This window comes from Lampris incognitus, chromosome 2 (assembly GCF_029633865.1).
Source record: "Lampris incognitus isolate fLamInc1 chromosome 2, fLamInc1.hap2, whole genome shotgun sequence".
Taxonomy (NCBI): Eukaryota; Metazoa; Chordata; class Actinopteri; order Lampriformes; family Lampridae; genus Lampris; species Lampris incognitus.
In genome coordinates this window covers 44,361,282-44,377,088 of record NC_079212.1, presented here as the reverse complement: position 1 = coordinate 44,377,088, position 15,807 = coordinate 44,361,282, and the positions used below count along the sequence as shown (strand labels likewise).

The window sequence follows — 15,807 nt, the reverse complement described above, 5'->3', positions numbered from 1 at the left end:
TTTTTCTCCCCAATTGTACTCAACCAATCTGTACTCAACCACTCTTCTGAGCCATCCCGAGCTCTGCTCCACCCCCTCTGCCGATCCGGGGAGGGCTGCAGACTACCACATCCCAGATAGCAAAATTGCTGTGGCCCAGACCCGTCCCACACCCAACACTTTCATCCGGCCCACATACTACATGGAATGATGGCACTTTGGCGGTCCACTCCTGTTTGCCAGATCTGGGCCAGAACCAAGCCATAGCAATGCCACATGTGCCACATGGTGGCCCATATTTGTTTTGTTTATATTTGGGCCATATTCACCATTTACCACACGGGCCACTTCAGGGTCACATCCAGATTACATGTTGCCCAGAGCACCGCATCTTTGCCAAAAAAGGCCCACATTTGATTGACATATTTGGGCCGTATCTGCTGTTATACATGCGGGCCACTTCAGGCTCACATCCGTTTTGTCAGGGCCAGAAGAAGGCCATCAGTGCCGCATCATTGCCTGAAGTGGCCCACATCTGGATGCTATCTGGATGCGGAGTCACCAGCCGCTTCTTTTCACCTGACAGTGAGGAGTTTCGCTAGGGGGACATAGTGCATGGGAGGATCACGCTATTCCCTCAGTGGGCTATACAAATAAAATTGACTTGACTTGACTTCCCCATCCCCCCCCAAACAGGCGCCACGACCGACCAGAGGAGGTGCTAGTGCAGCGACCAGGACACATACCCACATCTGGCTTCCCACCTGCAGACACGGTCAATTGTGTCAAGGCAGAGGTAACACGGGGATTCAAACGTGCGATCCCTGTGTTGGTAGGCAACGGAATAGACCGCCACGCTACCCGGACGCCCTGTGTCAAATTATCTGTGAAGACCAGATAACAGGGCGACGCCGGGAGTGTTCTGTAAATAGGTTACCATTTGTCCAGCGCTTTTGGACTGGTCCACAATGCTGTAAGGGTTAAGGTCAATTTAGACTCCATACTTCAGTATATAATTAGAAAAAAAAACTTGTACAGCTAAACATACGGACACCAACACCGGGGGCACATACGTACAGAACGCCAGTAACACACAAAAGAATGTGCACCCTCCCACAGACCCACAGGTCATATTACCTGTGCAAAATGACCCAACAATGACACAATTTCCAGCTGTTATGGACACACTCTGCAGCCAAGCATTGTTTGCTATTGGGAGATCACACCACCAAGGACACACTAACACACACTATAATACCTTGGCAGTGCCCACCGGTCACTCATGTCGCCATGACAACAGCCCATAAACACACGGCGGAGTCTGCAGCCCTCACTGTTCTCTGGAAACAAACTCAACTGCTAGTTGTTTGGGGGTTTTTTTTTGGGGGGGGGTTCATTTTTTTTTTTCTGATCTCATTTTTCGTCTTCTTACAGCCCAGAGTGTTCATCTCAAATTACGTTTCCGTAGTGTGTATTAATAGTGGCGATCGGGTCTGACGGGACGAAGCCAAATCTTTAGTGAAGAAAGAACCGCAAGAACGATGAACTCGGAATGCAGACACGTGCAAAAAAATGTGCGCAGGTCAAGTGAAAAAGTACACTCATGCACGCACGCACAACAAATCAGAGTGCCATTAAGCACAATAACCTCTTACCAACAGTTGTAAGTAAACACTGAAACTTTACAAGCTCGCCCCACACCGACGAGGTGGTGAATTATAAATACTGAAGTAAGTAAATCACAGGTCGCTAACAATAATGCCGATGATGCTGCTGATGCGTACACACATGTGAGTGTGTATATTTTTATCGCTCGGGGTTCAAACCGAGGTGAGGCACTCACACACATTCATGTGCATACGCTCTTGCTGTTTTTGCGTCCTCTCCTATCTGCACATCTGCTTCCTTCTTTTACTTTCCTTGCCGGCTTCGTCCGTCCTTCTCTCTCTATCATCACCTGTGCGTCCTCTGGTCTCAGATTGCCAACACCGCCGTCTGGTCATGTCTCCTGTCGTGCTGCACTATTTGGTGTACTGATGTGATGATGTGACGGTGGTTTGGCCTTGAAAACAGTCTCTCAGAGCCGGGGCACGGCCTTTTTTGGTCAAATCCATAGAAACTACAGCAAAATGTATGAACGACAACTAATACCGACAAGAGGAAGGTTAAAATCATTGCATTATTGTCTGTGAATGTTCTCATTCGTCCAGGTCATGATTATCCAAAGGAGTTGAATCAAGTGCAACTGGATGTATACCAAGTCCAGTTGCACTTGATTCAACTCCTTTGGACACTGTATTATTGGTTTTCTAAAACGTGAGACAGTGTTATCAAGCACTTTGTGGTCGATTCTGTAAATCCTGTTCACTTTGTAGTACGCTAGCTAACACCCATCCATTCATTATCCAAGCCGCTTATCCCAATTGGGGTGGCGGGGATGCTGGAGCCTATCTCAGCAGTCATTGGTCGGCAGGCGGGGAGACACGCTGGACAGGCCGCCAGCCCATCACCGGGCCGACACACACACATTCACATCTAGGGACAATTTAGTATGGCCGATTCCCCTGACCTACATGTCTTTGGACTGTGGGAGGAAACCGGAGCACCCGGAGGAAACCCACGCAGACACAGGGAGAACATGCAAACTCCACACAGAGGACAACCTGGGACGACCCCCAAGGTTGGACTACCCCCGGGATTCGAACGGTAGCTAACTTCTAATTTAGGAAAAAACGTTGAACTCCAGATTCAGTTGTGTTCTCACTGTTTGGTGCGGAAACCAAACGCCTGTAGTTTTGAGTCCCGGCTGTTTAACACGTCAGGGCTGTGCTGAGTCACCGCAAAAGGAGGTTTTCAAGGGAGCCTTTGCGAGGATGAGTTCATGTGAAAAGGCTTTTTTCATAGAAAATCATACACGTGTCAGCAGACGCACGTGTAGGCCTATCATACACATAACGCTTGTGAGTGTGTGTGGATGTGTGGATGTGTGTGCGTCTTGTCTGCAGATAAATGATCTCACACAGGTATGAATGAGCACGATGGGGAGAGCTTTAAGTGCAGTTTCTTGGCAACAGCACGACTCGATGTAAAAGATGCTCCCTCAGAACCATCATCCCTCAGTCATTTCATGCCTCGTTCCCCCATGTCACCACACACTGACGAAAACGCACATTTGCAGGGTGTTTGAATTTGAAAAAGGACCCGGCGCACTAAAAACGCACATAAAATCTTCCTGCAAATGAGTGAAGACTCGTTTTGCACAGTCGGTGTCTCCACTGTCTCCTGTGTTTACTGGCAGCATTACTCAGCAGTGTTTCATATTTTCACTTGGACTGTATTTCACAGCAATACGAGCTCGTCTCAACACGGTGTGTACTACAGCCAGGCAATATATCCATATTATGTCAATATCGGGATATAAGACTAGATATCATCTGAGATTTATGATGTGGTAATATCACAATATCATAATCTAAGTGTTGTCTTTCCCTGGTTTTAAAGGCTGCATTACAGTAAAGGGATGCACTTTTCTGGATTTAAGTTTTTTAGGATTCAGGTTAACCCATCCTAGCTGTGATCTGTGTAGCGAGGAGCAGTGGGCTGCCACCTCTGTGCTGCGCCCGGGGACCGGCTCCGGTTCTTTTCCTACTTTTCCCCACTGCAGACACGGGCAGACCATGCAAACTCCTCACAGAGGGTGGCCTGGGATGACCCCCCTAAGGTTGGACCACCCCGGGGTTCGAACCCAGGACCTTCTTGCTTTGAGGCGACCGCGCTAACCACTGGGCCACCGTGCCGCCCGTTTATCATACTGTCCTGGCTGTTATATTACGTATTTGCCTGTTCGGACATCATATCCACATTACTAATGCATTTTTATCAAAAATGTCATCGTGTCAATATTTTATGAGCGCACCAGTAGTCATCTCTACAATATCGTCAAAATATCGATATGGAGGTATTCGGTCAAATATATTGCGATATTTGATTTTATCCATATCGCCCAGCCCTAGAGTATACAAACGATATTACTGACACGCTCCCAGCAACAGACATGAATATCTAGAAAATATTTTCTGGCATTGAGATTCTTCTTCTTTCGGCTTGTTCCCTGTTTCTCAGGGGTCGCCACAGTGGATTGTACCGTTTCCATCGGTACCCAGTGAGGGCACAGCACCAATGGCGGTCTTTGTTAACCTGGGCCTCGACCTATCCGGTGTGGAGCCTCAACCGATCCGGTTTACATCGGGTGCCGTTCCTGACAACCGCTAACCCTATGGACGGGGGCATGGCTAAAGTGCTGGATGCCATCCCAGTATTCATGGACTTGCTCTTGGACTTGACCATAACTGTCGTCTGATTTATTTATTTATTTATTGGACCCCCCCCCCCCTTTTTTTCGCCTAAATTGTATCTGGCCAATCACCCCACTCTCTGAGCCGTACCGGTCACTGCTCCAACCCCTCTGCCAATCTGGGGAGGCCTGCAGACTACCACACGCCTCCTCCGATACATGTGGAGTCACCAGCTGCTTCTTTTCTCCTGACAGTGAAGAGTTTCGCCAGGGGAACGCAGCATGTGGGAGGATCATCCCCCCAGTTCCCCCTCCTCCCCGAACAGGCACCCAGACTGACCAGAGGAGGTGCTAGTGCAGCAACCAGGACACACCCACATTTGGCTTTCCACCCACAGACATGGCCGATTGTGTCTGTAGGAACGCTTGACCGAGCTGGAGATAACACGGGGATTCGAACTGGTGATCCCCATGTTGGTAGGCAGTGAAATAGACAGCTTTGCTACCCGGACACCCGTCATCTTATATTCTGACATCGAGATGTTCTCACCTAATAAAAACATCTTTGAGGCATTTATGTGACTAGTGTTGCTGACTGTAGCTACTGAATAAGGCCTTGTTCATCACTGTTCCTCAGGACCTTGGCTGCACCATAGAAGACACATGGATGCCTTTAGTACCTGCTGAAAACACAAATCTCCCCTCGACTCGCTGTGTTCAAAGACTGCATCTTAGTCAAGTTCCACCAAAAAACGACCAAAACACTGGGTTACACTGTTCTCATGGGGTCAGTGATTATCAATGGGATGCTGGGAAATCCAGATATTTTTGTTTCGCTGTTGCTTCTCTTGGTCAAATAGGTTACAGATGCTGCAGTGACGTGGGAGGAGGCTTCATTCTGATCCCAGTGCTCATTAGAGTCAAGGGCTCCCCAGGGACAAGCAAGTCAGGATTAAAGCAAGACATGTATATGTGCAGAGATACATAGACAGGCCTACACACTGGACCTTACACTCAAAAAAATGTTAAAAAGAAAAAAAAACTGGTAGCATGGATGCTGCAGGAGGACTAGCGCTGGGTGGGAGGGCTTCTATAACATTTGTGGGTGCATTTTTATTTTTTTCCTCAAATGCAGTGATTGGATGTAATGGGTCTTACGAAGTATTGCACATAATTTGAGAAAACCCAGACATGCACTCTCTTTGTGTTGCAAAAGGAAAAAAAACTCAAAGGAAAATGCAATAAAAGGCACATGGGAGCTGAAGGACAGAACAAACCTCTGAAGGATGACAAACAGCCCTCAGAGTTAACGACCAAATGAAGAGATCTACTGTTGCTGAGGAAACCATATAGAGTAATCAGCCAGTAACACACCAAAGAAGGTTGAATCAGTTCATCTGGATACAACGTTTATTGACAGATACATTTCATCACGCAACTAAGTGACGTGACTTAGTTGATTGATGAAACATTGTAGCTGTCAATAAACGTTGTATCCAGATGAACTGGGATACACCGTTTATTGACAGATGTCACTTAGTTGAGTGATGAAACATTGTATCTCTCAATAAACGTTGTATCCAGATGAACTGATTCAACCTTCTTTGGTTTTCTTACCTGGATTATTGAGCATGCATCTAGACATGCCAGTAACACACACTTCCAGAGAAACCTGGACAGAGCAAAATAAACAGCAAATTGCTGAAGAGCTGACCATTAATAAATAAATAAAAATAAAAAAGTCTGTGAATGTTCTCATTCATCCAGGTCATGGTTATCCAAAGGAATTGAATCGAGTGCAACTGGACTTGGTATATATCCGTGAAGACGTTTCGCCTCTCATCCAAGAGGCTTCATCAGTTTGTGCCTTTCTGACTAGACCAAGCTAGTCTGACTGGCTGGTGATGAGACTCAGATATTTATCCTCTGTGGAGTCGTTATCAGAGCTATTGATGTCCATGGCTCTTTGTGTTCCGATGTTTAGCAACGCCCGTCGTTATCAGAGGTATTGATATGCGTGGCTCTTTTGTTTTTAAGCAGCGACGGTCGTTGGGGGTGTTAGTTTCGACTTCGTTAGTGCTCCATTCAGTGGCCATGAGAGTCGTTGGAGTCATTAGTGACCGACTGTTGTTCTTTGAGGCTAGGCTTCTTGAGTCTCCTGGGTAGAGATGAAAGGACAGCATTGTAAGTGGGAGATAGGTGGTGTCGCAGACCTCCTCCTCTGTTGAGGGATGGTTTTTCCAGTGTCGCATAGATGGCTTCCTTCACCCCTCTTTCAAACCATCTATCTTCTCTGTCCAAAATGTGTATGTTGCTGTCCTCGAAGGAGTGTGTCTTCTCTTTTAGGTGCAGATAAACTGCTGAGTCTTGTCCTGAGGAGTTTGGCCTTCTGTGTTGGGCCATCCGTTTGTGTAGTGGTTGTTAGGTTTCTCCTATGTATAGGTCGATGCAATCCTCATTGCATTGTACGGCATACACCAGATTGCTTTTTTGGGTGTGTGGTACACGGTCTTTGGGATGAACCAGTCTTTGTCGGAGTGTGTTGCTGGGTTTGAAGTATACTGGGATGCGGTGTTTGTTGAAAATTCTCCTGAGTTTCTCGGCGACCCCAGAAACATACGGGATGACTATGTTATTCCTTCTGTTCCTCTTCTCCTCGTCGCTCACCTGGTTGGTCTTTTTGGAACGTGTTGCAGTTTTCACAAAGGTCCAACTGGGGTAGCCGCAGGTTTTTAAAGCTCCCCTCAGGTGTTTGTGTTCTTCTCGTTGGGCCTGAGTGCTGCTGGGCACATCGTCAGCTCTGTGTTGCAGAGTTCTGATGACGCTCAGTTTGGATTCCAGCGGGTGGTGTGAGTCGAAAAGTAGATATTGGTCTGTGTGTGTAGGTTTCCTGTAAACCCCAATGCGGAGGCTCCTGTCTTCCCCAATGTGGACGTCACAGTCCAAGAAGGGCAAACTGTTGTTCTTTACGTCTTCCCTTGTGAACTTAATGTTCTTGTCCACTGAGTCGATGTGTTTGGTAAACGCTTGCACCTCTTGTATTTGGATTTTGACCAATGTGTCGTCCACATATCTGAACCAGTGGCTCGGAGGTGTTCCTCTGAAGGAGTTCAGGGCCCTGTGTTCTACCTCTTCCATATATGAGTTGGCCACAATGGGCGATACTGGTGAGCCCATTGCACAGCCGTGTTTCTGTCTGTAAAACTGGCCCCTGAGTTGGAAATATGTAGTGTTCGGGCAAAGGTCCAGTAGTTGGCAAATCTGGTCTGGGCTGAGGTTGGTCCTATCGTGGAGGGTGTCATCCCGTAGCAAACGTTGCCTCACAGTTTCCAAAGCCTCCATGGTTGGGATGCAGGTGAATAACGAGGTCACGTCGTAGGATACCATGGAACCGAATGAAACTGTGGTATCCTACGACATGACCACTGAATGGAGCACTAACCAAGTCGAAACTAACACCCCCAACGACCGTCGCTGCTTAAAAACAAAAGAGCCACGCATATCAATACCTCTGATAATGACTCCAAAGAGGATAAATATCTGAGTCTCATCACCAGCCAGTCAGACTAGCTTGCTCTAGTCAGAAAGGCAAGAACTGAGGAAGCCTCTTGGATGAGAGGCAAAACGTCTTCACGGATATATACCAAGTCCAGTTGCACTCGTTTCAATTCCTTTGGATAAAAAAACAAAAAAACAGTAGAGTACATTGTTATTCAGACACATCTTATTCAAAGGACAATAGCACTGGAGTTACAGTTTTTCTTATGCTGACGACATTGTTTTAACAGGATTCCTGTCAAGGTCCGTGACTGGAAACAGACACGGCCTGTTTTCATCTTCTGATACACTGTAGGAGCTAAATGGCAGGACGGCCAGTTCTAGCATGTCTCCACACTTTTGCTTTCGACTGCATGTCCCCCTAAAAGTGGATTTTCCACAAAACGGCTAGTTTAGTTCAGTTCAGTTTAATTACAATAAACCAAACGTGTGTGTGTGTGTGTGTGTGTGTGTGTGTGTGTGTGTGTGTGTGTGTGTGTGTGTGTGTGTGTGTGTGTGTGTGTGTGTGTGTGTGTGTGTCTGCGTGTGTAAAGGGGTATTGAGGAGGAAGGGTGAGGAGGTGGCTATTTTCTTCCTCTGTTATCCTGCAACCACTTCCTACCTTCTCTCCCCCCTTGACTTCTATACTATTTAACAAACACAGGCAAATGGCACACATGCATGTGCACACACACACACACACACACACACACACACACACACACAGGCGCACGCACACACACACACACACACACACACACACAAACCTCAGGTTAAAAATAAGCTATTGTTACACCTACACAAAGGGACATGGGAGGGCCGTCACACAGAAAGTGGAAGTGTCACAAATATAGTCATCCTCGCCTTTTGACATGAAAGTCTAAACTTTCTTCTAGACAAGTGAGAGGTGAGAAATTTCCTTATTAGAGACGATAATGTCCAGTATCAAATGAACTGATGCTGCAGACAGTCTGCACCAAAGTAGCAATGCAAACAACGGCTCATTCCTTCAAAAAAAAAGAAGAACAATAATAGAAACAAGAAACTTTTTTTGTTCAGCTCTATTTCTAATATTTACAAAGTTCTGTAATGTAAAATGATCGATGCAAACGTATCAATTACACAATCAGCTACAGAGGGAGTGGCTTGCTGATCCCTGTACAATTTGCAAATTAAGCCAGGGATTTTAAACACCAAACAAATACCACAAACAGGAGGTTGTGCGTGTTACAGTGTCTACGGTGTCGATGGCTGTGCACATGATCCAGTTACAGAATGACCATGAAGGAGTTCCTCTCAACTGTTCTTCTCAGCTATGGGCTCAGCTTGGGTCTTAAATTTAGCTGCACGCAGAGGAGGATTTGGAGAGAAAGTGGAGGGACACATCTTGCTCGTTTATAACATGGCTATTGAAACAGCCCAACTTGACAAATTTGTGCACTTTGTTCACTTGGACTGCGAGGCACTCCCTCCCGTTACTGCATTTAAGTTTGGCCGGTCCGAGCTATAGGCAGCCCCCCCGGGTTTCGTGTCATTTCTGGTTCCAGCGAGTATACCCCGCCATTCAAACGTGGCTCTGAACACTGTCTCTTCCGATAAATCATATCGATAGGCATAAGTACAAGTGCTTTTGGTTTGCAGGGTTTACCGAGGGCAAGCTGTCCGTGTGTGAGTGATTGCGGGCTCGCTTATTTTCCCATAGCTGGGTCTAAAAATAGTTTCCCGGGCTTGGAGCAATGCCATAATTTTTTTGCCCCCCCCCCAAGGAGGTTGTAGAAGTAGAACAGGCGGTACAGAACAGAACAAGACCAATATGCTTCTTCAGCAGCACAACAGCCAAACAGTCACTTGATACCCCCCCCAATAAAAAGACATGCTCTCCCATCCAACTGACTGATGTTCTGGTGTTGCCTGTAGACAATGGTAGCCAAGAGAAAGGGAGCGAGAGAGAGACAGAGAGCGAGAGAGAGAGTCCCAAATAGATTCTCTCACCCATCAACAGGACGCAGTATATAGGGTCCATCTATGAGCCAGGATACCCTGACACAGCTCATACGGATGGGTCAGCTTGACATCATATGTACAATCGCAACGTCTTGCCTGATTTTACTAGAAAAGACCGGAAGAGAAATGAAGAAGTGAGAGCTACGTTCAAGATCAGAGGAATGGATGAGAAGTTGAGAGAGACAAGATTGAGATGGTTTGGACATGTACAGTGAGGAGGCATAGACTATATAAGAAAGACGGTATTGGACCTGGAAATACCTGGCAAAAGAAAAAGAGGAAGACCAAGGAAAAGATGGAGAGACCAGATAGAGGAGAACATGAGGAGGGTTGGACTGCAGGAGAGGGTCAGACAAAAAGCTATGGAGGGTAAAAATCTGCTGTGGCGACCTCTGAGAAACAGGGAAAAAAACAAAGAGGAAGATGACGATGAAGAATGTGCGTCATCAACGTGAATGCCGTCTTGAAATCCCCATAAAATCCCCTAAATCTTCCCATCAATGACCATCAATGGCCAGTGTTACATAAATTTCCGACTCCCCCACAAAATCTGAATCCCCTTGGGGGAGGCTAAATTAGGTTAGGCCAACCATAACCCTTAAACCCCCCCCAACCTAACCCCCCAACCGTGACCCCTAACCATAACTTCCCCTAACCCTAACCTGCCCCAATTCTAACTCCCTAACCCTAACCCTGTCCCCCAAACCCTAACCCCCAAGCCTCACTCCCTAACCCTGACCCCCAACCCTAATCCCCCCCAACTCTAACCTCCTACCCTAATATGTCCCCAACTCTAACCCCCTAACCTGAATCTGTCCCAATTCTAACCCTGTAACCCTAACCCTCTAACCCCAACCCCCTAATTCTGACTGTAACCACTTCACGCCAAGGGGAAGTCAGATTCTGAGTTGGAAAACTCTACAACACCGGCCACCATGCTGTTACCAAAACTAATCCCTATAGGTAACTGTAGCCCAAGGGCTATCTTCCGCTCAGCCTTAAAATAAGCCCATGCTCTGTCAGGGACGGGGGGCTTGGCGGTGTGTCAAAAGAGGTTTGGGACCAAAGTAGCTGGCAAAACACCTATTAATACCCTGACAGCTGCCTGGCAAGACCAGCCTGTTCCAACTAAAGACACACTGGGACTCTGGAGGTGAAGCTTCCCATGGGCAGACCCGGGGCCAGAATATTGATCTCAAGACTTGTGTTATTGGGCGATAGTAAAACCTAGCATGAGCTAGTCTGACGTCAGATTTATCAAAACGGGGCTCAACACTACGCTACACTGGGATTACTCCTGGAAGACACGATATTTCAAAAGAGGCAAATTCAAAATGGAAACAAACAAAGTGAACGTGGACATAACTCCTGCTGACAAGCCAACAAACTTGTCAGCCAAATGTTACAGGTGGGGGGCCAGGAGTGGTTTCTCCCGTGCCTTGTAGTGGCTGTATACGTTGTATTAGGCATCTGTGACCGTTTCACTTTGCTGCATTTTATAGTCATCCTCTCATTTCTAGCGTGTCCATCGAAAGGTGGCTTAAACAACAAACTGCTGCAGGTTTACTTTGCAGCCGGCACAGTGTTGCAGAATATGGATCCCCGTCAGAGGAAAAAAAAGAGGTACTATACGTAAACGGGAATGGAAATCAGCAGGGAGAAAAGCAAATGTTTCTCACACACAGACCGGTCCATCCATCTTACTGAGGAAAGGCGGGGGTGCCTGTGTCCACACCTGTAAACTTTATTTCACTCCATCCTAGTGCCATGGCAGTAGGCCCAACGTCCTATCGAGGTTGAAGGATAAACACTGGCCATGGAATCGAGCTCCCTTGCTTAATTCACAATTTGTTTTTTAATTTTTTTGTTTCTTAGGCAATTTAACCAAAGATTCTCTACCGTATACAAATCCCTCTAGCTGAGGATTTGCGAATAAAGGAACATTTTATTTATAATCACAACGTTGCAAATACAGCAAGGAAGCTGAATTTCAGTGTGCCAACTTCTTTTGTTTTTATTTAACGTTCCTTTAATTATCAATGTTTTGGGTCTTTCTGGCTAACAGGCACCGTACCGGAATAGTGTGCCACTTGTGTCTGCCTGGATGACTGAGACGGATCTACCCATGGGGACATAAAGCCAAGTCCAATGTCAAATACTCTGTGCCAGTGGATTTTAACAGCCTGATTTGCTGGCCACTTTGTTTTTGAAATAAAGTTGAGCTCTCGCTGTCAACGATGGTTTCCGCAAGACATTTTGTGCATCTCTGTTAATCTCTGATGATGGATGAGCCAACATGACCCAGGTCCCTCGGACAGAAGGAGGAATTTCTCAGGGCATTACGGACAGCTCTACTCCCCATGAAAGTGGCATCGCTGACATGAAGTACGACGATGTGGCTCTTTTCAGCACACTTTGGTTCAATACAAACACCCCCCCCCTCATTCCAATTGCCATTTCCTGTCTCTACCAGAGGCAACACTGCCCATGTCACATATCAACCCATGTGGACTGATGTCCCCATGTATTCACACTGATGAGCAGCAAGAACCTGTTGAGCATCGCTAAATTAGCCCTGCTTAAGAAACTGGACCCTTTATCGATGCTAGGGGAAAAGGGGGGGGTCTGGATTATCATTGAATGTAGTCCATTTTCCGCAAAATATACTACGTTCAAAATCCATTTGAAGTTAAAGTCTATTATATTCTATTCTATTCTGTTCTATTCTATTCTATTCTATGCCGAGCGGGAACTTGTGTGCCATAACAGTGCTATGACTATTCGCAAATACAATTTCCTTTGTGGCATGGCAGCTGCCTCTTCGGTTTAGCCTTGCATTGTAATAGAGAAGTACAGAAAACAACCCGGTGTGAACACAGGGCACAGGTCAGCCGAGGGCATGCCCTTCTCTTAACCTGCCCTGCCCGCAACATTGGTAAGACAAAGCCCTGCCGTCCGAGGCGCACGCCACACCGCTCATCACCGTGAACGCGTCCTCCACCAACTGTGTTTTACTGCCCAATAGAGCTCCTGCATCAGACTGCATCAGACTGCATCACAGCATTGCATTCCCATTGCATCCTGCTAAAGCACCGCAAACACCGTGAAAGGTACCGCCAATCAAGTATACACTAACTAGGCTGTGCACCTATTAAACCCCCCCCCCAAAAAAAACAATCACATGACAGTGTTTTGGGTCAAAAGGAAAGAAAAGGGAGCGTTCTTGCCTACCGTTGTTCCTTCCTGGGATAAGTTGTCAAACTCTCCCCCCCCCCCAAAAAAAATGTTTCTGTGCTTACATGTTCCAGGCAGAGGGATGTCTCATGCTCCGCTGTGCGCAGGGTCGGCGGCGCGCACCACTGAGCCAGCCGCTGAAATAATGGGAGCGGATGTTGAAGGCGGTCCCTGTAGCCCCAGCTGATAACCCCGAGTTTCCCAAAAGCCCCCCCCCCACAAGACAACTTTCTTATGTTAAACTGCAGTATCCAGGGGGGGGGGGCACACACGCTATGTCTAATTTCTCCAACAAATTTCATTAAATGGGAATATACTGCTTGGAATGTATGTTACTGGGTTTGTTTGTTTTTTATTTAAATATGCGACCGCCATCATTTTAGGGACAGCCGACACCCTTAATTCGCCACGCGCATTTTACGCCAAAAAAAAAAAGCGCGTGTTTTTGGTGAGCGCTTTGCCGCGGGTGCGGCAGGTGAGGGCCAATTTTAAGGAGCGCGCGGACTGAAACCGCTCGGGGTGTACAACGTTGCCCCCTGCTGTTTTTTTCTTTGTACGACACTTATACTGGTACTGATACATCAAGCGGACCGGCAAAATAAGAAATCCTTAAACTGAAGTGACACCTGAATCGGGGACACAGGTCTGTAGAAAGACTTTTTTTGTACACTAAAGAATGGTTTGGGCATGCCATATATGTAAACTATTCAAACGGCTGGAAGGATGTGAAACTGGGTTGGTATGCGAACATAAAATACCTCTCCGTTGTTTTGGAGGAATAACGTTTTATTCCGAATCGGCGCAAGCGTGGCGTTCCGTCGTCACGTCACGGCTACAGCTGACCAATCGTTGGTCCCGTCTGACTCTCGTTCCGGACCAATGACGGCGCTCAGGGGCAATAGCACGCGCCCCACCTTGTTTCGGTCACATGACGTGATTACGAAGATGGTGGAAGTTTCTTCCTAGAAGTGGAGCCGCCGACAGAGCCCGAAACAACTGGGAAATTTAGGGGGAAAAGTTCGCCGGTGACGTTACGTCTTGCCCTTCACCCCTGCCCCTCGGATTCGGGTAAGCGATACGAGTGGGGAAGAGGTCTTCCGGCTATGATATTTGCCCATTTACACCCATGCACTTGGCTTTGTGGCCAGCCATGATGACGGCACTAGCTAGCTGGCTAGTCCGGGGGCAGCCTGGCGGCTTGTCGTGCTCGCCTGCTGCCATTCAACACGTACGCAGCAGCTCTCAGTGAAATGCTGCGCCTCTAGAGCAACTGTCCGTGATCTCTTCATCCGTACGGTTTGCTGGGTAACCGGGACAGGCGGAACCTGTAACTGACAATTAGCCAGATTAGCTTGCTAGTCCAGTTCTTGTCCCAAATCAAATATTGTTTACGTGCAGTCTTGTCTGACGTTTGTTAGCCTTAGCCCTGCCGAGAAGGGAGATCGTATCGCTGACAGCAATGGGTGCAGGTAGCAATAATTCATACACCTGCTTTCCAGCTCGGCGAGGATAAAAGTGGGTAAGATAACCAGAATCCGGGCGTTCAGATTTAAAACCGATGTCAGACGGCGGACGTTGGTGAAAATGTGGCAGCACTTACTACTGAAATACAGCAACCAGCCTTGACATGGTGCGGAGCTCCTGTTTACCACTGGCGTTCATGCAAAGCTGCTGTCCTGACAGCGAATTGTGTGTACTCTTAGGTAGATTAGTTAATCTGGTAGGAACACAACAGCAACCGAGCTAATGTTTTGGATAGGTTAGAGTAGTGTTTGTGTCTGTCCTCTAACTTTCAGTGTTGCTCTCCATGGGCAGTGTCAGATGGCTTGTCGTCTGGTGACTAAATGAGGAGGCTCAGTGCCCTCCCTGTTGGTTTATCCGAGCAGAGATCGGCAACTTGATCCAGAAAGGGCCGGTGTGGGTGCAGGTCTTTGTTCCCGTTGTAGCCGTTACACACCTGAGTCTACAAATCAAGGTCCTTAGCAAAGACTATTTGTTGACTAATAGAATCAGGCTTGTAACTGCTTGGTTGGAACAAGACTATTGGTTGACTAATGGAATCAGGTGTGTAACTGCTTGGTTGGAAAGAAGACCTGCACCCACATGCCCTTTCTGGATCATGTTTCCCCATCCCTGGCATTATCACAACCCAAAGAAAGGCCCTAAAGCAAGATGGGGGTGTCTGGTTTTCCTGATGTGATTCCTAATGACATGGCAACTGGGAACTGAAGAAATTTCCCAAAACATGTTTCTTAATATAGCCACTGCTTGTCTGAATTCATCACGAGTCCACTTTAATTTATTTCATACACAGTACCCTAATGAAATCCTCAAATCAGCTCTGAGCTCATGTATCAGGTTCAGCTTCCAGGGTTCAGGTTAGGGGGATATGTTATAAGGGTGAACACTTTGCAGATGTCCTAATTTTGAAAACGGATTATCGCCATAGTTAATTGATGATGTCTGACAAATATTAGCCTACATAAAGAAGTTCTGTCATATATCCACATGATATTGATGAGGTAATAGCCATGATGTTTGTTGACTCTTGCTTTTTAACCTTGTCGTTATTTGTTAGGCATAATTTACAAGGTGTTTTTTTGAATGGTTTATATCAAATTGATGATGTAAGTGGCCTGACTTGGGTTTTCCACTAACATTGTAACTCTTGCTCCGCTTTGTTGCGTTAATGTATAGTGTGACAGGTGGCTGCTCCCATTTTCAGGATACACACCTCCCTCTGGTTAACACTTTCTCTT

General features: G+C 46.9%; 1 protein-coding gene and 1 pseudogene across 1 annotated transcript in view; one reads left to right on the top strand and one right to left on the bottom strand.

Annotated features, from left to right (window-relative positions):
* Positions 1 to 13,170, bottom strand: part of LOC130133251 (calcitonin gene-related peptide type 1 receptor-like) — a 55,579-nt pseudogene extending 42,409 nt beyond the window's left edge.
* An 824-nt stretch (positions 13,171 to 13,994) lies between these two features.
* Positions 13,995 to 15,807, top strand: part of itchb (itchy E3 ubiquitin protein ligase b) — a 43,808-nt gene continuing 41,995 nt past the window's right edge. The window contains exon 1 of the mRNA XM_056275425.1: positions 13,995 to 14,116. The gene's annotated coding sequence lies outside the window, so the exon portion shown is untranslated. The remainder of the gene's footprint in view (positions 14,117 to 15,807) is intronic.